Source organism: Nomascus leucogenys, chromosome 17 (assembly GCF_006542625.1).
Source record: "Nomascus leucogenys isolate Asia chromosome 17, Asia_NLE_v1, whole genome shotgun sequence".
Taxonomy (NCBI): Eukaryota; Metazoa; Chordata; class Mammalia; order Primates; family Hylobatidae; genus Nomascus; species Nomascus leucogenys.
The window spans coordinates 82,285,352-82,309,997 of NC_044397.1; the positions used below are offsets into that span (position 1 = coordinate 82,285,352).

General features: G+C 48.0%; 1 protein-coding gene across 1 annotated transcript in view; it reads right to left on the reverse strand.

The window, feature by feature from the left end:
* Nucleotides 1–24,067, reverse strand: part of FBXO17 (F-box protein 17) — a 33,249-nt gene extending 9,182 nt beyond the window's left edge. Inside the window, exon 1 of the mRNA XM_012496836.2 lies at nucleotides 22,894–24,067. The gene's annotated coding sequence lies outside the window, so the exon portion shown is untranslated. The remainder of the gene's footprint in view (nucleotides 1–22,893) is intronic.
* Between the last annotated feature and the right edge of the window lie 579 nt (nucleotides 24,068–24,646).

The following is a 24,646-nucleotide window of genomic DNA, read 5'->3' on the forward strand; positions in this document are numbered from 1 at the left end:
CTTCTCTTCCCTCTGCCCTTAAAAAATAAAATTGTACTGATTTAAGATGGTACTTTAGGATGAACACATAGTCCACTGTGTTCTCGGTTTGCTGGCTCTCCAAATAAACTTGCTTTGCCTCCCACCAACTGTCATCTCTCTTGAGTTTGGCTTTCTATTTTTTTTTTTTTTTTTGAGGCAGCCTCACTCTGTCACTCAGGCTGGAACCTCTGTCTCCCAGGTTCAAGTGATTCTCCTGCCTCAGCCTCCCGAGTAGCTGGGACTACAGGAATGCACCACCACACCTGGCTAATTTTTGTATCTTTAGGAGAGACAGAGTTTCACCATGTTGGCCAGGCTGGTGTCGAACTCCAGACCTCAGGTGATCCACCCACCTCGGCCTCCCAAAGTGCTGGGATTATAGGCTTGAGCCACCGCGCCCAGCCCAAGTTTGGCTTTCTTTTCTGAAACTGAGTCTTACTCTTGCCCAGGCTGGAGTGCAGTGGCACAATCTCAGCTCACTGCGACCTCCGCCTCCCGGGTTCAAGCGATTCTCCTGCCTCAGCCTCCCAAGTAGCTGGAATTATAGGTGTGTGCCACCACACCGAGCCAGTAATTTCTGTAGTAGAGATGGGGTTTCACCATGTTGGCCGGCTGGTCTCGAACTCCTGACCTCAAGTGATCCACCTGTCTCAGCTTCCCAAAATGCTGGGATTTCAGGCATGAGCCACCACGCCTGACCTGAGTTTGGCTTTCGAATGTCGAGTGGCCAAACCTGGGTTGGGTTACAGACCCACAAGGAAAGCCACTGTGGAAGAAACAATTTCTACCCCATACCCCAATGTGTTCCAACTACTGTGACCTTTGGAACCCATGACCTATCTTCAGCAAAATCTCTTCTTGCCTCAGTTACTTCTCTGAACATTCCTACCACCTTCTTGCTCTAACTGGAACCCAGCTCTCCTGTGGGCCTTCCAAGTGGGGAGGTCTCTGTGCTCCTGGGAGCTGCTTCCTGACCATTCTCTCTCCACCCTCCCCAAAACCCCCAGCGACGAATCTCATCACTACCCTGCCTCGTGCATCATCTGCTGACCCAGATCATGACTCCTCTCTTCTCCCTAATTTTAGCTCTGGGTTCTCGGCCACTCCCGCTGCTCTTAGCATCATTCTCAGTGATTTCTATAACCAGATAGATAGTTCTTCCACAGCCCCAACCTCTCTGTTCCCTGACCTCCCTCTAGTGACTTTATCCTTCCCCAACCTCTCCCTCTCATAGTCAAACCCAGACCTTGTTTCAATAACAGCAGCCTCTTCGGAACCTCAATTTCACACACTCACTCTCCACCCATCACTTTCTCTTTCCACCTCATTCCCTCCAGTGCCCGACTCCCACGATCCTTCCAACCCACTGTGATCTCCCATCCATTGTCCCTTTCATTTTTTACTCCCCCTCACCTCCCATCCCCTCATTTCTTCCTTAGCCAGCTTAAATTCCATGGTTAATCATTAAAAACATTCTTGACCTGGCACTCTGGCTCATGCCTGTAATCCCAGCACTTTGGGAGGGCAAGGTGGGAGGACTGTTTGAGGCCAGGAGTTTGAGATCAGCCTGGGCAACACAGCGAGACTCCACCTGTACAAAAAATAAAATAAAAAAAATTAGCCAGATGTGGTGGTGCCCACCTGTAGTCCCAGCTACTCCAGAGGTTAAGGTGGGACGATCGCTTGAGCCCGGGAGTTGGAGGCTGCAGTGAGCTATGATTGTGCCACTGTACTCCAGCCTGGGCAACAAAGCGAGACCCTGTCTCTAAAATAAAATAAAAAGAATAGCAAAAAAAGTGGGGCTGTAGCTATAAGGGGAGGTGAGGTCAAGAGAGGGTTTGGGCTGGGCATGGTGGCTCACACCTGTAATCCCAGCACTTTGAGAGGCCGAGGTGGGCAGATCATTTGAGGTCAGTAGTTTGAGACCAGCCTGGCTAACATGGTGAAACCCCATCTCCACAAAAAATACAAAAATTAGCTGGGTGTGGTGGTGCGCACTTGTAATCCCAGCTACTCGGGAGACCGAGGCAAGTTAATTGCTTGAACCCAGAAGGCAGAGGTTGCAATGAGCTGAGATCGCGCCACTGCACTCCAGCCTGGGCGGCAGAGTGAGACCCTGTCTCAAAACAAAACAAAAACAAAAAAAAAAGAGAGAGGGTTTTTTTTTTTTTTTTTTTTTTTTTTTTTGAGACGGAGTCTCGCTCTGTCACCCAGGCTGGAGTGCAGTGGCGCAATCTCAGCTCACTGCAAGCTCCGCCTCCCAGGTTCACGCCATTCTCCTGCCTCAGCCTCTCCGAGTAACTGGGACTACAGGCGCCCGCCACCACGCCCGGCTAATTTTTTGTATTTTTAGTAGAGACAGGGTTTCACCGTGGTCTCGATCTCCTGACCTCGTGATCCACCCGCCTCGGCCTCCCAAAGTGCTGGGATTACAAGCGTGAGCCACCGCACCCGGCCGAGAGAGGGTTTGTTTTGAGATGGGAGACAGGACGCTGTGTGGGCTAACAGGAGATCCAGTGCATGGGGGAAACTGAATGAGCAGCAGAGAGAGGTGAGAACCAGGGACGGTGGCTGGAAGTGGGCGGGAAGGTGGGAGCAGGTGATGGAACAGTCACAGCAGGAAAACGGTTGTGGGCAAGGGTGCAGGTAGGTGGTAGAGGCGGGGGCGGCTGTGGAAGTTCACTTCTCATCTCTTGCATTTTCTCTGCAAAATAAGCCAAGGGAGAATGAAAGGCGGGGAGGAGGTGTTGGAAAGGATTAGAGGAGAAGGGAAAAGGTGTGAATTAGTTGTCTAGAAGACAGGAGGAAGGAGGGGATCAGAGAAATGTCATATGGCTGCCAGGCAGCATTGGGGTCCGCCTGAGGGTCAAGTTCACAGACTTGAAATTAGTCTAGGCAGGGGGCTGTGTTGTTTTTTAGCTCATTCGAGCTGTGTGGATGCAGGCACGGCAGAGAGGAAGGCTGGATTTAACCAGGGTCTCATGCAGGAGGAAGCCAAAGGGGGCAAGGGTGTGTGCAAGAGAATGTGTTATTTTTTATTTATTTACTTTTTTGAGATGGAGTCTCACTCTGTCGCCCAAGCTGGAGTGCAGTGGCTGATTTCAGCTCACTGCAACCTCTGCCTCCTGGGTTCAAACGATTCTGCCTCAGCTTCCCTAGTAGCTGGGATTACAGGCCCCTGCCACCACGCCTGGCTAATTTTTATATTTTTAGTAGAGACAGGGTTTCACCATGTTGGCCAGGTTGATCTCGAACTCCCGACCTAAAGTAATCCACCTGCCTCAGCCTCCCAAAGTGCTAGGATTACAGGTGTGAGCCACTGTGCCGGGCCAAAAATGTTTTTTTTTTTTTTTTTTTTGAGACAGTTTCACTCTTGTTGCCCAGGCTTGAGTGCAATGGCACGATCTCAGCTCACTGCAACCTCCACCTCCCGCGTTTAAGCAATTCTCCTGCCTCAGCCTCCCGAGTAGCTGGGATTACAGGCGCCTGCCACCACACCTGGCTAATTTTTATATTTGTAGTAGAGATGGGGTTTCACCATGTTGGCCAGGCTGTTCTCAAACTCCTGACCTCAGGTGATCCGCCCACCTCAGCCTCCCAAGGTGTTGGGATTACAGGCATGAGCCACTGCGCCTGGCCTGAGAATGTTATTTTTTATTTTTATTTTTGAGACAGGGTCTTGCTTCTTCACTCAGGCGGGAGTGCAGTGGTGTGATCACGCCTCACTGCAGCCTCAACCTCCCAGGCTCAAGTGATCCTCCCACCTTAGCCTCCCAAACTGCTGGGGTTACAGGCATGAGTCACCACATCCAGCGTCTTTGTTTCTCTTTGTGGTAAAACTTCTTAAAAAAGCTGTCTACCCAGTATTTTCTGCTTCCATTCTTTCTAAAACATTTTCCTTCCTTCCTTCCTTCCTTCCTTCCTTCCTTCCTTCCTTCCTTCCTCCCTCCTCCTCCCTCCCTCCCTCCCTCCTCTCTCTCTCTCTTTCTTTCTTTCTTTCTTGAGACAGAGTCTCCCTCTCACACCCAGACTGGAGTGAAGTGGCACAATCTCAGCTCACTGCAACCTCTGGCTCCACGTTCAAGTGATTCTCGTGCCTCAGCCTCCCAATTAGCTGGGACTACAGGTGCGTGCCACCACGCCCTGCTAATTTTTGTATTGTTAGTAGAGACAGGGTTTCACCATGTTGCCCGGGCTGGTCTTAAACTCTTGGGCTCAAAGGATCCTGCTGCCTTGGCCTCCGAAAGTGCTGGGATTATAGGTGTGAGCCACTGTGCTCGGCTCCAGCTCCACTTCTTGCTATAAAATATATGACCAATGGCAAGTCACTTCATCTCTTTATACCTCAGTTTCCCTTTCTGAAAATGGGGCTGCTAACGGTGCCTCCATCATAGGGCTGTTGTGAGGATGAAAGGAGTATTTTAAAGCACTTAGGAAAAGCCCCTGCAGGCTCCTAAACAAGAGTGATATTAATTTAATATTAGTCTGGGCATGATGGTTCACACCTGTAATCCCAGCACTTTGGGAGGCTTAGGTGAGCAGATCACCTGAGGTCGGGAGTTCAAGACCAGCCTGGCCAACATGGCGAAACCCCATCTCTACAAAAAATACAAAAATTAGCGGGGCGTGGTGGTGGGCACCTGTAATCCCAGCTACTCGGGAGGCTGAGGCAGGAGAATCACTTGAACCCGGGAGGTGGAGGTTGCAGTGAGCCGAGATCGTGCCTCTGCACTCTAGCCTGGGCAACAGACTGAGACTCCGTCTCAAAAAAAAAAGATGATGTCAGGAATTTTTGCTGCATTCATGGACTACTTGCCTGATACAGGCTTATTTCTTTTTTTTTAAATAAAACCTTAATTTGTTTAAAAATGACAATAGCTGACATGAATTGAGCACTTATTGGGCACATGCAGATAACAAGCATTAGATCATTAAAGGGCACCCTCAAAGGAGAGTTTTGCCCATTAAACAAGATGATGGAATTCAGGAGCTGATCCAGCTTAAATGCTCAGCACAGTGGCTTAATAAGGGCCAATAAATGCCACTAAATGAAATGTCACAGCTAAAATAGTTGCTGTCAGCCAGGCGCGGTGGCTCATGCCTGTAATCCCAGCATTTTGGGAGGCGGAGGTGGGTGCATCGCTTGAGGTCAGCAGTTCAAGACTAGCCTGTCCAATATGGCGAAACTGTCTCTAATAAAAATACAAAAATTAGCTGGGCGTGGTGGCGGGAGCCTGTAATCCTAGCTACTCAGGAGGCCGAGGCAGCAGAATCGTTTGAACCTCGGAGGTGGAGGTTGCGGTGAGCCAAGATCATGCCACTGCACACAGCAAGACTCTGCCTCAAAATAAATAAATAAATAAAATAGTTGCTGTCACATTTTAAAAATGATGTGTCATAATAATGGCAACTAACATAATTTAGTGTTTCACATTAATTTTTAAAATATTAATATTAATTTTCACAGGTGTGAGCCACCATGCCCAGCCCCTGACATCATCTTCATTCCTACTGCAGAAAGAATGAAGCTGTAGAGACAGACTTTACAAAGACCAAGCTGTGCTTTTCTCCAGCTGGTTCTGAGTTGCATTAATAGTTCACTAGGGCCCGGCGCTTGAACCCGGGAGGTGGAGGTTACAGTGAGCCAAGACCACACCACTCACTGCACTTCAGCCTGGGTGACAGAGTGACTCTGTCTCAAAAGTAAATAAATAATTCCCTGAGGTTTATAAACAAGTCTACCAGCCTGCCTGGCATGGGTGTGATGTTCACCAGAGTTTAATTTCCTGGAGTTCTTCTTAGGAGGAGTTCTTAGCTCCCACTCTTCTTCTTTTTTGTTTTTTTGAGATGGAGTCTCACTCTGTTGCCCAGGCTGGAGTGCAGTGGCACGATCTCGGCTCACTGCAACCTCCATCTCCCGGGTTCAAGCGATTCTCTGCCTCAGCCTCCCGAGTAGCTGGGATTACAGGCACCTGCCACCATGCCTGGCTAATTTTTGTATTTTTAGTAGAGACGGGGTTGCACCATGTTGGCCAGGCTGGTCTCGAACGCCTGACCTTGTGATCTGCCTGCCTCGGCCTCCCAAAGTGCTGGGATTACAGACTTGAGCCACCACGCCCGGCAGTTCCTATTCTCCTTAGGAGTGTGTTCCCACTGGCAAAAGGAGGATCTCTGGGGTTGGGGGTAGGCCCCTCGCCCAATGAGGACAGCCTGACTTCACCAAGGAGCAGAGATGTTCAAGAAATGTACTGTATGAGCCCTCAGCTATACCACACAAACCATATTAAATGCTTGTATGGGGCCCCGGTGTGGTGGCTTACGCCTGTAATCCCAGCACTTTGGGAGGCTGAGGCGGGAGGATTGCTTGAGCCCAGGAGTCCAAGACCAGCCTAGGCAACATGACGAAACCCTGCCTCTACAAAAGAAATACAAAAAAATTAGTCAGGCATAGTGTCACGCACCTGTAGTCCCAGCTACTTGGGAGCTGAGGGGGGAAGGATCACCTGAGCCTGGGAGGTGGAGGCTGTGGTGAATCGTGAAGGGGCCACTGTATTCCAGCCCAGGTGATAGAGTGAGACCCTGTCTCAAAAAAAAAAAGTTTGTGGCCAGGCATGGTGGCTCATGCCTGTAATCTCAGCACTTTGGGAGGCCAAGGTGGGTGGATCACCTGAGGGTAGGGGTTCGAGAGCAGCCTGGCCAACATGGTGAAACCCCGTCTCTACTAAAAATACAAAATTAGCCAGGTGTGGTGGCATGCTCCTGTAGTCTCAGCTACTTGGGAGGCTAGTGGGAGAATCCCTTGAACCCAGGAGGTGGAGGTTGTGGTAAGCTGAGATTGTGCCACTGCACTCTAGCCTGGGCAACAGGAGTGAAACTGTCTCAAAAAAAAAAAAAAAGGAAAGAGGAAAGAAACACGAAAAGTGGCTCAACAGTCAAAGACAGGTTTATTTTGGAGAATAAGCCTGAGAGGGGCTTCTGGCCGATTTTTTTTTGGGAAAGGTTGAAAAGTACCCACTGCAAGACTGAATGCCAACTACTGGCTGGGTCACAATAGGACAAGTAGGGCCTGGTACTGCCTGCTTCCAGGGTTTTTGGGAAAGTGTGTGTTTGGAGGAAAGTTACTGGCTGTCAGAGTGACTGGGCAATGCTACTGGTACTCAGCTACCCAAAGGGACCCAGGATGCTACTACAGCAGACTGTATTTTTAGAAGTGGCTATGAGAACATTTCCTGTCTGACACGCTCTTTCAGTTCACCACTGCTCGTGAAGCTGTGGGGTCCACATTCCTCCCCTGGGCACGTGCAGGCTTTTGCAACTGCCTCAACTTTCAGAGCACTGCAGAAGTGACATTGCTAAGGGATTTCATTCTCTCTCTCTTTCTCGCTCTCCTTTTAAGAGACAAAGTCTCACTCTGTCGCCTGGTTGGAGTGTAGTGCCGTGATTATGGCTCACTGAAGCCTCGAACTCCCGGGCTCAAGTGATCCTCCCAACTCAGCCTCCTGGGTAGATGGGACTGCAGACACATGCCACCATGCCCAGGTTAGTTTGTTTTATATTTTTTTTTTTCTAGAAATGAGGGGTCTCCCTATGTTGCCCAGGCTGGTCTCCTCCTGGGCTCAAGTGATCCTGTCGCCTCGGCCTCCCAAAGTCCTGGGATTACAGGTATGAGCCACTGTGACCGGCCTGCTAAGGGATTTCTGAGGCTGGATCATAAAAGAGTATGCAGCCTCTGCCTTTCTTTCTTTTTTTCTTTTTCTTTTTTTTTTTTGAGACGGAGTCTTCCTCTGTTGCCCAGGCTGGAGTGCAGTGGCCCGATCTTGGCCCACTGCAATCTCCGCCTCCTGGGTTCAAGCAATTGTCCTGCCTCTGCCTCCCGAGTAACTGGCATTACAGGTGCATGCCACCATGCCTGGCTAATTTTTGTATTTTTCTTTTTTAGTAGAGACAGGATTTCACCATGTTGGCCAGGCTGGTCTCGAACTCCTGACCTTGTGATCCGCCCGCCTCAGCCTCCCAAAGTGCTGGGATTCATTAGGCTGTGCAATTTGTGCATTTTCTATAAAAGATTTGCTAAAAATGGGCTGGGTACCATGGCTCATGCGTGTCATCCCAGCACTTTGGGAGGCTGAGGTGGGAGGATCGCTTGAACCCAGGGGTTTGAGACCAGCCTACAAAAAAAAAAAAAAACCCATCTCTACAAAAAATAAACATTAAAAAATTAGCTGGACCTGGTGTTGTGTACTTGTAGTCCCAGATACTCGGGAGGCTGAGGTGAGAGGATTGCTTGTGGCCAGAAGTTCGTGGGTACAGTGAGCTATGATTGCACTACTGCATTCCAGCCTGGGTGACAGAGTGAGACTCTGTCTCCAAAAACAAAAAAACAAACCACCACCACTACCACCCAAACAGAACACATACCCAAAACCCTCAACGTTTGCTAAAAATGATGAAAACAAGAAAAACAGATATGGTAGTCCATGGAAAGGAACAAAAAAAGATGTCCAAAAACTTTCCTCAAAGCCATCAAACAAAAGATGTGACTACTTTAAAATAGAAGAATCTGTGAAAATGATTAAGAGTTAGCTTATAAGTATCTCCTCAGCAGATTCTCAAATTGTATAGTTTTTTTGAGGCCAGAGACCTTTTTATACTGACTGGAAAATTCTGCACAAAAAAATACCTCTGTGAATCATGACACCAGTTTGTTTTTGGTTTGTCCAGAGTATAATTTTGCCAGAGTATATTTATAATAAGCCATTCTTCTTTTTTTTTTTTTTATGGCTCTGGGGACTGGGATCAGCTATGCGGTCCTCACTTAGGGAACTCGTGCCTTTGCCGTCAGATGGTGGATGGGGCTGGGTCATCTGAGGCTTCTTCCATCCTAGTCTAGCAGCTGAAGTGAGGAGACCCGAACAGCTGGTGCTCCTTAGACATTTCTCTCTATTTTCACCTGGTCTGTCCAGCTACTTTCGGAAATAAACCAAATAGTATCTTTTTTTTTTTTTTTGAGACAGAGTCTCGCTCTGTCGCCCAGGCTGGAGTGCAGTGGCACGATCTCGGCTCACTGTAACCTCCGCCTCCCAGGTTCAAGGGATTCTCCTGCCTCAGCCTCCCGAGTAGCTGGGATTACAGGTGTGTGCCACCCACACCCGGCTAATTTTTGTATTTTTAGTGAAGACAGGGTTTCGCCATATTGGCCAGGCTGGTCTTGAACTCCTGACCTCAGGTGAGCCACCCGCCTCGGCCTCCCAAAGTGCTGGGACTACAAGCATAAGCCACTGCACCCGGCCACTTTTTTTTTTTTTTTTTTGATTTGGAATCTTCCTCTGTCGCCCAGGCTGGAGTGCAATGGCATGATCTCGGCTCACTGCAACCTCTGCTTCCCGGGTTCAAGCGATTCTCCCGTGTCAGCCTCCCGAGTAGCTGGGATTACAGGTGTGCACCACCACGCCTGGCTAAGTTTTCTATCTTTAGTAGAGACGGGGGTTTCACCATGTTGGCCAGGCTGGTCTCGAACTCCTGACCTCAGGTGATCCACCCAACTCGGCCTCCCAAAGTGCTGGGATTACAGGTGTGAGCCACCATGCCCAGCCGATATGGAACATTTCTATTGCCCCAAAAGGTTTATCCCTTCCCAGCCAACCTCCTCACTCCTACCCAATGTCAACCACTATTCTGGTGTTTTTTTTGTTTTGCGTTTTTTGTTTTTGTTTTTTTGAGACGGAGTATTGCTGTGTCATCCAGGCTGGAGTGCAGGAGCGTGATTTTGGCTCACTGCAACCTCCGCCTTCCGGGTTCAAGAGATGTTTCTACTTCAGCCTCTGGAGTAGCTGGGATTACAGGTGCGCACTACCATGCCCGGCTAATTTCTGTATTTTTAGTAGACAGGGTTTCACCATGTTGGCCAGGCTGGTCTTGAACTCCTGAGCTCAAGTGATCCACCCGCATTGGCCTCCCAAAGTGCTGGGATTACAGGCGTGAGCCACCGCGCCCGGCTGCTTTCTGTTACTATAAAGTCAATTTTTCTTTTCTATAATTTCACGTAAATGGAATCATACAGTGTGTCGGCTATCAACCTACGACCTCATTGTTCTAAGCTGCGAAACTGGAGTTTGGTTCTAGCCCACCCAGGGACGCTGTTAAAAAAAAAAAAAAAAAAAGCGCCGGGAACGGTGGCTCACGCCTGCACTCCCGCCTGGACAACAAGAGCGAAACTCCGTCTCAAAAAAAAATGAATAAATAAAAATAAAAATAAATAAATAAATAATAATTGGAGTTTGGCCCTTTAAATCTTCTTCCTTTGCTGACTGACATGATGCTAAATTTTTTTCAGTAGAGGGCGCTGGAGAGACGTTGTAGGAGGAAAGGGTTTGGCTTCCAGTTTCCAGACTTGGCTCCTGCAGTGCAGCTACTCCTGCAGCGAGCATGCTTGTCCAGCCTCTGACTCCTACATGCGTGCGGTTTCTTTAGTGTCAGGAAGTTTCTCTGGCACATGGCTCCTGAAATATGGCAGTCAGCAGCACCCACCTCAGCTGAGACACTTCCCTGTCAGCTGCTTTCCCCCCCATCTTACTGGATGCACTTCTGCCGCGTTCTACTGGTGCCACACCATAGGGATGCCTTTGTCCTTCGGTGAGCCGTGGCCAAGACTACTCCAGCAAGGTCGGGGGTTCAGCCTGGGGCTCCCATCTTTCTCGGGCTATCTTAGACTTAGGAGGAGTGGCTGCTCCTTGTATCTGCTATTTCTTTTCTTTCTTTCCTCCCTTCCTCCCTCCCTCCCTCCCTTCCTTCCTTTTCTTTCTTTTTGAGATGGACTCTCTCTGTCGCCCAGACTGGAGTGCAGTGGCATGATCTCGGCTCACCGCAACCTCTGCCTCCTGGGTTCAAGCTATTCTCCTGCCTCAGCCTCCTTGAGTAGCTGAGACTACAGACACACGCCACCACGCCCAGCTAATTTTTTGTAGTAGAGACGGGGTTTCACCATGTTGGCCAGGATGGTCTTGATCCCTTGACCTGGTGATCCACCTGCCTCGCCTCCCAAAGTGCTGGGATTACAGGTGTGAGCCATTGTGCCCAGTCTATTTCTACATTCGTTAGCATTCTCTTTATTTCTTAGTAACCAGTTCCTCTTACTCTAATCCCCTATTATAGTTAACAATTCTGTGTATTAAACAATCGCTGTTTAAATTACTGTGTGGTTTGTCTCCTGGTTGGATCCCGACTGATACACACAGTATGTGTCTCCTTGTGAAGAAGGCATCTGGGCCAGGTGCAGTGGCTCATGCCTGTAATATTCCTTGAGTTGTAGGCATGGCTTAGGGTGATTTGTCCTCTCCTTTAGCATAATGTCTGTGTGATTCATTCATACTCTTTTTTTTTTTTTTTGAGGCAGGGTCTCACTCTGTTGCCCAGGCTGGAGGGCAGTGGTGCCATCATAGCTCACTGCTGCCATGACCTCCCAGGCTCAAGCAATCCTCCCATCTCAGCCTCCCAAGTAGCTGGGACCACAGGTGCACCCCACCATGCCTAGCTAATTTTTAAATTTTTTTTTTTTTTTTGAGATGGAGTCTCACTCTGTCGCCCAGGCTGGAGTGCAGTGGCGCAATCTCGGCTCACTGCAAGCTCCGCCTTCCGGGTTCACACCATTCTCCTGCCTCAGCCTCTCCGAGTAGCTGGGACTACAGGCGCCCACCACCATGCCCGGCTAATTTTTTGTATTTTTTAGTAGAGACGGGGTTTCACTGTGGTCTCGATCTCCTGACCTCGTGATCTGCCCGTCTTGGCCTCCCAAAGTGCTGGGATTACAAGCGTGAGCCACCACGCCTGGCCAATTTTTAAATTTTTTTTTGAGACAGGGTCTTGCTATGTTGCCCAGGCTAGCCTTGAACTCTTGGGCTCAGCGATCTTCCCAGCTTGGCCTCCCAAATTGCTGGGATTACAGGCAAGAGCCACTGTGCCTGGCCCATCCACTTGTTGTGTATCAATCAGTAGTCTATTCCTTTTTATTGCTGGGTAATAGTCCACTAAACACATAATCTACAACCTGTTTATCCACTCAGTATGATGGACATTTGTGTTGTTTCCAGCTTAGGGATATTATGAATAAAGCTGCTATGAATATTCATGTACAAGTGTTTGTGTGGACATATGTTTTCATTGCTTTTTTTTTTTTTTTTTGGAGACAGAGTCTCGCTCTGTCACCCAGGCTGGATTGCAGTGGTGCAATCTCGGCTCACTGCAACATCCACCTCCTGGTTTCAAGCAGTTCTCCTGCCTCAGCCTCCCAAGTAGCTGGGATTACAGGTGTGTGCCACCACGCCTGGTTAATTTTTGTATTTTTAGTAGATACAGGGTTTCACCATGTTCGCCAGGCTGGTCTCAAACACCTGACCTCAAGTGATCTGCCTGCCTCGGCTTCCCAAAGTGCTGGGATTACAAGAGTGAGCCATCGCATCCAGCCGTTTTCATTGCTCTTGAGTAGATACTTAGGAGTAGAATTTTTGAGTCACATGGCAGGTGTATATTTAACATTACAAGAAAATGCCCAGCAGTTTTCCAGCATGATTGTGCCATCTGCATTCCCAAAAATTCTTTAGGTATTGCAGTTGCCAGCACCTGGTATTGGTATTGTCAATCTTTTTATAAAGTTTGCACAGAATGGTTTCCTTTTCATATCTTCAGGATACTGTCCTCTACCTGATTCTCCCTTATTAATTTTGTTTGTTTGAGATGGAGTCTCACTCTGTCACCCAGGCTGGAGTGCAGCGGCATGATCTCCGCTCACTGCAATCTCTGCCTCCCAGGTTCAAGCGATTCTCCTGCCTCAGCCTCCCAAGTAGCTGGGACTACAGGCACCCACCACCACACCTGGCTAATTTTTGTATTTTTATTTTTATTTTTTTCTGAGATAGAGTTTCACTCTTGTTGCCCAGGCTGGAGTGCAATGGCATGATCTCAGCTGACTGCAACCTCCACCTCCTGGGTTCAAGTGATTCTCCAGCCTCAGCCTCCCGAGTAGCTGGGATTACAGGCACGAACCACCAAGCCAGGCTAATTTTTGTATTTTTAGTAGAGACAAGGTTTCGCCATGTTGGCCAGGCTGGTCTTGAACTCCTGACCTCAGGTGATCCACCTGCCTCAGCCTCCTAAAGTGCTGGGATTACAGGCATGAGCCACCGTTCCCGGCTAATTTTTGTATTTTTAGTAGAGATGGGGTTTCACCATGTTGGTCAGGCTGGTCTTGAACTCCTGACCTCAGGCAATCTGCCCACCTCAGCCTCTCAAAGTGCTGGAATTACGGACATGAGCTGTCACTCCCAGCCTCAACATTCTTATTTATTTATTTATTTATTTATTTTTTTGAGATGGAGTCTTACTCTGTCACCCAGGCAGGAGTGCAGTGGCGTGATCTTGGCTCACTGCAACCTCCACTTCTGGGTTCAAGCGATTCTCCTGTCTCAGCCTTCTGAGTAGCTGGGACTACAGGTGCGCGCTACCACGCCCAGCTAATTTTTGTATTTTTAGTTGAGCGGGGTTTCACCATGTTGGTCAGGCTGGTCTCAAACTCCTGACCTCAGGTGATCCACCCACCTCGGCTTCCCAAAGTGCTGGGATTACAGGCATGAGCCACCTCTCCTGGCCAACATTCTCTTAAATTAAAAAAATTTTGTGTGTGTGTGTGGAGATGGGGTCTCACTATGTTGCCCAGGTTGGTCTCAAATTCTTGGGCTCAAATTATTCTCCTGTCTCAGCCTCCTAAAGTGCTAGGATTACAGGCCTCAGCCACCGAGCCTGGCCTCAACATTCTTAATTATTTCTGAACAAGTGGCCTTGCATTTTCATTTTGCAATGGGCCATGCAAATCATGTAGCTAGTCCTGGGAACACAGATTTGCAAAGATGTTCTAAACAGAGTAAGAACAGGATACTATAAAAGGAAGAATGTCTACAAGAAGAAAAATAAATCCAAAGAAATGGATTGAATGAGTTACTAACAGAAAAATGCCTCTTTCAAAATGGAAAAATTAAAGCTATGAGAAATTCTAGGAAAAACGTAAAACTCCATCTGTGTTACAGCTATTTGATAAAGTTCACAAAAAAGGAATACTTTTGACCTGGAGGCTAGGGGCATTCTCTTTACATTGGCTTTACTTAAGGGTTTTCTTGAGAAAAAGACTCTTTTCAACAAATGGTGCTGGGACAACTGGAAATCTATATGCAAAAAGATGAATTTAGACCATTACCTCATACCAGAATCAACATGAAATTAATCATACATCTAAATTTAAGAGTTAAAACTATAAAACTTTGAGAAGAAAACAGGAGAAAATCTCATGATCTTGTGTTAAGCAGAGATTTTTTAGATCCAACACCAAAAACTATGATTCATAAAAGAAAAAATGGATAAATTAGACATTATCATAAGTTAAAACTTTTGTACTTGCACATTATAGATCTGATAAAGCACTTGTGTATAGAATATATAAAGAACTCATAAAACTCAATGAGATAAACCCAGTTAAAAAATGGACAAAAGGCTGGGCACAGTGGCTCACGCCTGTAATCCCAGCACTTTGGGAGGCTGAGGCAGGTGGATCACCTGAAGTCAGGAGTTCAAGACCAGCCTGGCAAACATGGTGAAACCCTGTCTCTACTAAAAATATAAAAAATTAGCCTGTAATCCTAGCTACACAAGAGGCTGAGGCAGGTGAATTGCTTGAACCTGGGAGGCAGAGGTTGCAGTGAGCTGAGATCACGTCATTGCACTCCAGCCTGGGCAACAAGAGCGAAACTCTGTCTCAAAAAAAATAAATAAATTAGAAAGAAAGACAAAAGATTTGAGTAGACATTTCACCAAAGAACATATACAAATGAGTAATGAGCACATGAAATGATGCTCCACTTCATTAGTCATTAGGAAAATGCATTTTTTTTTTTTTTTTTTTTTGAGATATGGTCTTCTCTGTTGCTCAGGCTGGAGTGCAGTGGCACGATCTCGGCTTACTGCAGCCTCAACCTCCTGGGCTCAAGTGATTCTCCCACCTCAGCCTCCCAAGTAGCTGGGACTGCAGATGCACCCACCACCACATTCAGCAAATTGTTGAATTTTCTATAGAGATGGGTCTTCCTATATTGCCCAGGCTGGTCTTGAACTCCTGGGATCAAAGGATCCTCCTTCTTTGACCTCTCAAAGTGCTGGGATTATGGGCATGAGCCACCATGCCCAGCTGGGAAATGCCAATTAAATTCACAATGAGACACCACTTCATACCCACTACCCTGGCTATTATTCAAACTGACGATGCTGACAGGTGTAGTCGAGGATATGAAGAAACTGGAACCCTCAGACATCGCTGGTGGGGATGTAAGATGTACAGCCAACCTGGAAAACCATTAGGCAGTTTCTTTAAAAGTTGAGGCCAGGCTCAGTGGCTCATACCTGTAATTCCAACACTTTGGGAGGCCTGAGGTCAGGAGTTCGAGACCAGCCTGGCCAACATGGTGAAACCCTGTCTCTACTAAAAACACAAAAATTAGCCAGGTATGGTGGTGGGCGCCTGTAATCCCAGATACTCGGGAGGCTGAGGCAGGAGAATCACTTGAACCTGGGAGGTGGAGGTTGCAGTGAGCCAAGACTGTACCACTGCACTCTAGCCTGGGCAACAGAGCAAGACTCTGTCTCCAAAAAAAAAAAAAGTTGAACATGGCTGGGTGCAGTGGCTCATGCCTGTAATCTCAGCACTTTGGGAGGCTGAGGTAGGAGGATCGCCTGAGTCCAGGAGTTCCAGGCTGCAGTGAGCTATGAATGCACCACCACCCTCCAGCTTGGGAGGCAGAATAAGACCCTATCTCTAAAAAAAAAAAAAAAAAGGGTAAAAAAAAGTTAAACATAAACTTACATGAGACCCAGCAATTCTACGACTAGATTATCTACCCAAGAGAAATGAAAACACACCTTCTACCTGCATGCAAACTCTCGTATGCTAATGTTCATAGCAGCATTATACATTTGGAAACACTCCAAATGTCTATTAGCTGATGAATGGATACATAAAATATGCCATGTCCACAAAATAGAATATTGTTAAGCAATAAAAAGGAACACGCTATAGTATGAATAAACCCCAAAGCAATATGCTACATGAAAGAGGCAGATGCAAAAGGCCACATATTATATGATGTGCTTCTATGAAATGACCAGAAAAGACAAATCTATTTGATCAGAAAGTAGATTAGTAGTTGCCTTGTGCGAGGCTGGGAACAGAGTGACTACAAATAGGCACAAGGGATATTTTGGGGGTGATGAACATGCTTTGTTACGGTGGCAATGGTTGCACAACTCTGTGAAGTCACTAAAAACCACAAAGTTGTCCACTTTAACAGGGCTGAATTTTTTGGTATGTAAATTACACCTCAAAAAAGCTGATTAAAAAAACATGGCAAACTTTGCAGTTAAAGCATGTAGGGCTTAAATACGGAAACAGAACAGACTGTAGATGTTTCCACCTTGACAGTGTAAAAGCAAATGTACAGCCGGGTGCGATGGCTCATTCCTGTAATCCCAGCACTTTGGGAGGCTGAGGTGGGATGATCGCTTGAGCCCACGAATTCAAGACAAGCCTGGGCAACATAGTGAGACCCCCGTCTCTACAAAAAAATTAGCAGGGCATGGTGGCGCGTGTGTGTAGTCCCAGTAATTTGAGAGCCTGAGGTGGGAGGATTGCTTGAACCCAGAAGTTGAGGCTACAGTGAGCTGAGATCCCGCCACTGCACTCCAGCCCGGGTGACAGAGTGAGACCCCATCTCCAAAGAAAAGAAAAAAGAAAATGAGCAAACACAAAACAGTGCAATATTACTGCAAATTCATTAAAAATACTATAAAAGAGAACTCCCATACATTCCCGGTGGAATCCGTTTGGAATCACTTTGGAAACCGTTGGGCTTTTTTTTTTTTTTTTTTTTTTTGAGACTGAATCTCACTCTATCACCCAGGCTGGAGTGCAGTGGCATGATCTTGATCACTGCAACCGCCGCCTTCTGGGTTCAAGTGATTCTTGTGCCTCAGACTCCCAAGTAGCTGGGATTACAGGCACCTGCCACCACGCTCTGCTAATTTTTGTATTTTTAGTAGAGACAGGGTTTCACCATGTTGGCCAGGCTGGTCTCAACCTTCTGAGCTCAAGTGATCCACCTGCCTTGGCCTCCCAAAGTGCTGGGATTATAGGCCAGAGCCATTGTGCCTGGCCCATTGGACATTTTTTACTGAAGTAAAAATGAAAATGTGCCTGCCCCATGACCCAGCAACTCCACCCCAGAGCCAGAAAACACATACAAGAATATTCATGGTGGTATTGTTCCTAACAGCTTCAGATTGGAAAACCCAGATGCCCGTCCACTGTAGCACATACAAAGAAGTCATTAATAAGATAAGATGGACTACTATATAGCACAATAATACAAATATTACAAATAAAAATATTATAAATATTACAAATACAAAATAAGGAATAAGCCACAAGTACCCAGAACGTGAATGATTATCAAAAGCAAAAAAAAAAAAAAATTTTTTTTTGAGATAGGGTCTCACTGTGTTGCCCAGGCTGGAGTGCGTGGCCATGATCATAGCTCACTGCAGCCTCCAATTCCTGGACTAAATCGATCCTCCTGCCTCAGCCTCCTCTGGACCTGGGACCACAGGCACACACCACCACACCTGGCTAATTTTTGTGTTTTTAGTAGAGATGGGGTTTCACCATGTTGGCCAGGCTGAGTCTTGAACTCCTGACCTCAAATGATCTGCCCACCTCAGCCTCCCAAAGTGCTGGGATTATAGGCATGAGCCACCACGGCTGGCCCTTTCTCTCTTTGTGTGTGAGGATGTCCCCTCTGCAAGATGGGAAATATGCAGGTCCACATCTGTCATCCACAATCTACATGTTCAAAAGCTCAGAAAACCAAAAGTTTTTCCCAGACCCATTTGGTGGCAGGAGCTGACTCGAGCTGTCATGAGGTTTTGTATAGTCTTTAGTTACTCCCCTGAGAATGAACGTGCATTTCACTGAAGGCCTATTAGTGTTTGATTACACAAATACTCCTCAGCCCTACTGGGGAACTTATGTAACATATCAAATGGGCTCCGTAAGACTTGCTTAACATTCAAAGTCTAGGCTGGGCATGGTGACTCACGCCTATAATCCCAGCACTTTGGGAGGTCAAGGCAGGCAGATCACTTGAGGTCAGGAGTTCGAGACCAGCCTGGTCAACATAGTGAAACCCATCTCTACTAAAATACAAAAATGATCTGGGCGTGGTGGTGCATGCCTATAATCACAGCTACTTGGGAGGCTGAGGCAGGAGAATGGCTTGAACCCGGGAGGTGGAGGTGGCAGTCAGCCGAGATCACAATACTGCACTCCAGCCTGGGTGACAAACGAAAGTCTGTCTCAAAAAAAAAAAAAAAAATTCAAAGTCTAGATTCCCAAATGCATCTGGCCCCAAGAGTTTTGGATCAGAGATGATGGACCTCTAATAACCCCTGCCCCTCACGACTGTAGGGAAATTTCATGAGATCAGGGCCTGGCCCTCGACAAATGTTTGCTGCCACTGTGAGGAGTTACTATGATTAGCAGCAAACGCCCAGCTATGGGATTGGAAGAGTCCACGTGGGCACCTCCATATGCTGCCATCAGAGACTAGAAGAATGTGGGATAAGGACAGAAGTGCTTAGGAAAAAACAAGGCGAAACACAGCAGGACAAAAACTGAACCTCTGGCACGACCATTCGATGAATTTGCAAAAGGAAAAAGAAAATACCAAGTTCCAAATCTATCCCTAGAAAAATGAGAGGTGACTGGCTGCAGTGGCTCACGCTTGTAATCCCAGCACTTTGAGAGGCCAAGGCAGGAGGATGGCCTGAGCCCAAGAGTTTAAGACCAGCCTGGCTAACATAGTGAGGCCCCTGTCTCTACAAACAAAATTTAACAAGTAGCCAGGCATGGTGGTGTGCACTTGTGGTCCCAGCTACTCGGGAGGCTGAGGTGGGAGGATCACTTGAGCCCAGGAAGTTGAGGCTGCAGTGAGCTGAGACTGTGCCACTGCACTCCAGCCTGGGTAAGAGTGAAACCCTGTCTCAATTGAAAAAAAAGAAGAAGAAAAGAAAAAGAATGGGCCCAGCTGCAGCAATTACGTTGACAGTGTTAGTCATAGGTGAACAGGCTATAATAGTTAAGGAAATGCCTTCACAAAATACTAACAGCTACTGTTAACTGAGCACTTACTTTGCTCTAGGCATGTGGGAATTGCTTTACAAAGTCTCACGGAAGCCTCAAACCACCCCATGAAGTAGGCACATGGGGAAACTGAGGCTTGGAGGATGACAGCAATGTGCCCAAGGTCACCCAGCAAAGAAGCAACAGAGCCATGTCAAAAGACAAAATTACAACAAATTTAGTTATAAATCTAATGGGCTTTTATTCAAGATTCCTGAATGGGGCAGCCTCCATTCTACAAAACAGACTGAGACCCCCACTGAGTAGTAAGAGAATGGTGGGTTTTATAAGGTGGGACCAAGGGAAAAGAATAATAGAAAAAAACAAACAAACAAAAGAACTAGGCCGGGCGCAGTGGCTCACTCATGCCTGTTATCCCCAGCACTTTGGGAGGCCAAGGCAGGTGGATCACCTGAGGTCAGGAGTTCGAGACCAGCCTGGCCAACATGGTGAAACCCCATCTCTACTAAAAATACAAAAATTAGTTGGGTGTGGTGGTGCACACCTGTAATCCCAGCTACTCAGGAGGCTGAGGCAGGAGAATTGCTTGAACCCAGGAGGTCAAGGCTGCAGCAAGCTGTGAATGTGCCACTGCACTGCAGCCTGGGCGACACAGTGAGACCCCATCTCAAAGAAAAAAAAAAAACCTGCTGGGATTTGAATCCTGGTATATAGGACTCCATAGTTTGTGCTACTGTATACATGTCTTCTGTCTCTTTGTTTCAAAATAATCTTACTTATTTTCTCCCAATTTTTACTATGAAATTTCATTCTATAGACAAGTTGAAAGAGTAATCAAATGAACATCGCTACATGCTCCACATTTTGCCATATTTGCGCTTTCTCTCTTTTCGTTTTGGACAGATTTTTGCTCTTGTCACCCAGGCTGGTGTGCAATGGCACGATCTCGGCTCACTGCAACCTCCACCTCCTGGGTTCAAGCGATTCTCCTGTCTCAGCCTCCTGAATAGCTGGGATTACAGGTACCAGCCATCATGCCCTGCTAAATTTTTATTTTTGTCGAGACAGGGTTTCAACATGTTGGCCAGGCTGGTCTCGAACTCCTTGGCCTCCCAAAGTGCTGGGATTACAGGCGTAAGTCACCGCGCCTGGCGGCCTTGATGAACTACTCTTCAGTACTTCCTAATGAATCTCCTAAGATTAAGGGCAACCTGGCCGGGCGTAGTGGCTCACGCTTGTAATTCCAGCACTTTGGGAGGCCAACGCAGGTGGATCACGAGGTCAGGAGTTCGAGACCGGGCTGACCAACATGGTGAAACCCCGTCTGTACTAAAAATACAAAAAAATTAGCCAGGCGTGGTGGCACATGCCTGTAATCCCAGCTACTAGGGAGGCTGAGGCAGGAGAATCGCTTGAACCCAGGAGTGGAGGTTGCAGTGAGCCGAGATTGTGCCACTGCACTCCAGCCTGGGTGACAGAGCGAGATTCCGTCTCAAAAATCCATTCTGCCGTCAATACCCACTCCGTGAACAATTTCCCCTACTGTCTCTAGCAGGTCTTCTGTGGCTGTTTCCTCCTAACAAGATCCCCATGGGGGTTCAAACACCAGTGGGAGTGGCAGGTCTCACTCATCTCTTTTAATCTAAAACATTTCGTTTTCCATTTTTCTAAAAGAGATTATATTACTTTTATTATAGAAAAAAATTAAGGCAAACTTTTCTATTTGATTTGTAAGCCATATGTAGAACTTGATCAGAATTGAAGAAATTAATATTTACATAAATACAAAAATGTTATTTTAAAAATATATCTTTTTGTCTGGGCGCCGGTGTCTCACACCTGTAATCCCAGGACTTTTGATGGCCAAGATGAGCGGATGGCTTGAGCCCAGGAGTTCGAGACCAGCCCGGGTAACACGGCAAAACCCCGTATCCACAAAAAATACAAAAATTAGTGGGGTTTGTGGGGGGGCATGCGCCTATAACCCTAGTTACTCAAGAGGCTGAGGTGGGAGGATCTCTTGAGCCCAGGAGGTCGAGGCTGCAGTGAGCCATGATTATGACACTGTACTCCAGCCTGGGCAACACAGTTTTTATTTGATTTGATTTGATTGAGACGGGGTCTCAAATATATATAGATCTATCTATATATATATTTTTTGAGACAGAGTCTCGCTCCTGTCACCCAGGCTGGACTGCAGTGGCACAATCTTGGCTCACTGCACCCTCCACCTCCAGGGTTCAAGCGATTCTCCTTCCTTAGCCTCCTGAGTAGCTAGGGTTACAGGCGCATACCACCACACCCGGCTAATTTTTGTACTTTTAGTAGAGACGGGGGGTTTCATGTTGGCCAGGCTGGTCTTGAACTCCTGACCTCAGGTGATCCGCCCGCCTCAGCCTCCCAAAGTGCTGGGATTACAAGCGTGAGCCATCGCGCATGCCTGGCCTAAAAATATATTTTTTAAAAAGAAGCTCCTTAGCCAAGCCTTACAAAAAGAGAGTCAACAGATACTAGGCATATTTAATGGAACAATAAATACAAGTTAAAAAAATTATTTTATGTTAGAAAAGTAGCCAATAGAGAAGCCGAAAGTAATGTCCTGACTATACAGGGAGGTGACTATATAGGGAGGAGGAAAACCACGGAGATGATCAAAGTTGTCTCCTATTTTTAGCAAGGGATCCATGGACGCGTTATCTAAAAGTTGATGAAATAAGAAATAAAAATCCAAAAATCTGCTGTAAAGATTTGGAAATAGATACCAGAGGAATAAAAAGTGGAAAAAGTTAAAAACGAGGCACCAGCGATCACGAGTTACTTCTTGCCATTTTTGAAAAGTAATGTAGTTACAAAAAAATGTATTTGGCCGACGGGGGTTGGGGGCGGTGGTGAGCGAGAGGTTGTTTAAAGGCGTGTTGTTTTTCATGCAAAGCTCTGTCCTGTCCTACGTGTCTGTGTCGTGTATTACTGGAACATTTTTAAACAAGTATTATTTACTTTACAACTAGACTCTCATAATATTTGTCTTTCAAAATATGGAGTAAATAGACGCTGTCTAAAGTTGAAGAGGCAGTATACAGAGCTTTAGAACATATCACTGAACATTGCAAAAGTAACTTGGCAGAACAAAATTTAAATTGAGAGTTGGGGCCATAGCAAAACACATAATGTGCCCAAGTTGCTAAATCAAGAAACCGCCCTCCAAGGCTTCTGATTCACAGATTCTGCGAAGGGGCTAACGGCCAGAAGACAGAAAATCCAGCAACGGTAAAAAGCGGCCTGGCCTTCCCCGGGCTGTTGCGCCCACGTGTTGGTTTGCAGCGTTTGGCAGGGGTTTTGGATGGTGGCCTCCGCGGACGAGCGCAGGGGTGGAGAGGCCTGGGCGTTCGAACACCCACGTTCAAAGCAAAGCCCTTCCAGATTTAGGGCTTTCTAACGTGCATTTGTATAACTTTGGGTTTAAAGGAGCCTCAGGCCGAGGGAGGGCCCGGGGAAGGGACGCTGCGGGTTATGGGACTCCCAGGGACCCGCCCCTCCGGGCAGGGCCTGGCGCGGGAATCCTTCCCGGGGCGCCCCAGCTGTGGGCGAGAACGGGACTGACGCTTGGGTCCCGACCTGGGTCCCCTACCTGTCCTGGCGCTCACCTGGCGTGCTGCTCGGAGGCGGCAGCTGCGGGCTAAGCTTCCCTTTCCCACTTTGCTCTGGGAGGCAGTCGGGGGGCTCCCAGTGATCGGTGTGGCCCAGGGAGCCCCGGCACCGGCGGTCTGGGCGGTCGGTCCTCTCCCGGGGCGTGGCGGCTGCAGCCCGGCGCCGGGGGCGGCGACTCTGAGATCCAGCGGGCGGGGGCGGGAGGCCGCCCCTCCTCCGGCTGCGGGGCCCAGCGGGAGCGAGGGCGGGCGGGGGAGCTGGGAGGGCTGCGTGCGGCCAGGGGGCAGCCCAGCTGCCGCGAGGCCGGCGGGGAGCGGGGCCAGCCCCGCGCCCCTAGGATCCGGGGCCCGCCCCGGGAGAGCCACCTCCTCTGGGTGGGCGAGTTCCACATCCCCAAGACGCCCTCGCGGGGGGACTGGTCCTAGCTCCCCACCCCCACCCAAATTCCGTTTCCTTCTGGTTCTGGCCTCCTGCTTGCGGCCGTCTCCACCCCTCACATCTATGGTATCCTGCACAGGTCCACGGTTGGTAAACCGCTTAGCTGTGATCCCGACCCCGGGCCTGATTCGAAACACTTGGATCAAAGTCCCTGGCCACAGGGATTTTCTTGTATTTACGTTGCTTCCCAGGGCCAGATTCTCAGAAGCCCGGGCCTGATCTTAAATTAAATTCCTTCACCACACGCACTCTCTGTGGCAATGACAAACCTGTACCCTCCCACCTTAGGACTCCCCTGTCCTCCCCATCCCCCCAGCTATAGACAACTGAATTAATCCGGAGGTTCAGTATCGGTCAGGCTGGAGCCACGACCCATTTTCTCCCTTTACCTCTGCCCTTGGGTCTTTGCAGTCCCTTCTGATGGCCCTAGATTGCACCAGGGACCTCACTGATCTCAGACACCCCAGAGCTAGTTTTCTGGAAGCCAGGCCTCCCCAACGCTGGTAAATCATTCTCCAGGCCCACTGGCTCGTATCTGCCACTGTGCTAAATGCTTTGTATGCGTGACCTCCTCATGGACGCCTCTCCTGAGAAACTGAAGTCCAGAGATACCTGGTCTGTTGCACGTAGTCCAAGTCGCTAGCTTAGAGGGGTCACACAGCCAGAGAGCCTGGATTGCCCAAGGACCCTTCCCCTGGAAACCTCAGCCAGGCCCCACAGCGCCATCGTGAGGACGGCGTGAGATTGCGTGTGCAGCGCGGAGCGCAGTGCTGGACTCAGAGCCAACGCTAATTTGACTACTATTACATTATTTGTACCAATCGCCTTTGAAAGCATTTTCTGCTGTGGGTTGTAAAATTACTGTATTATTGGTAGAGTTTTTAGCACAGATCCACACGCAGTTCCTTATGTGAAAGGCGTAGGCCTAGGTTTGTTTTGCATTCCGGATTTTGGGGGGTTTATTTTATTTTATTTTATTTTTTTGAGACAGAGTCTCGCTCTGTTGCCCAGGCTGGAGTGCAGTGACGTGATCTCGGCTCGCTGCAATCTTCGCCTCTCGGGTTCAAGCAATTCTCCTGCCTCAGCCTCCTGAATAGCTGGAATTACAGGTGCCCGGCACCACGTCCAGCTAATTTTTGTATTTTTTAGAAGAGATGGAGTTTCACCAGGTTGGCCAGGCTGGTCTCGAGCTCCTGACCTCATGTGATCCACCCACCTCAGCCTCCCAAATTGCTGGGATTACAGGCGTGAGCCACCACTCCCGGTCTTATTTTATTTATTTTTTATTTATCTAGTTTTTTTGAGACCAGG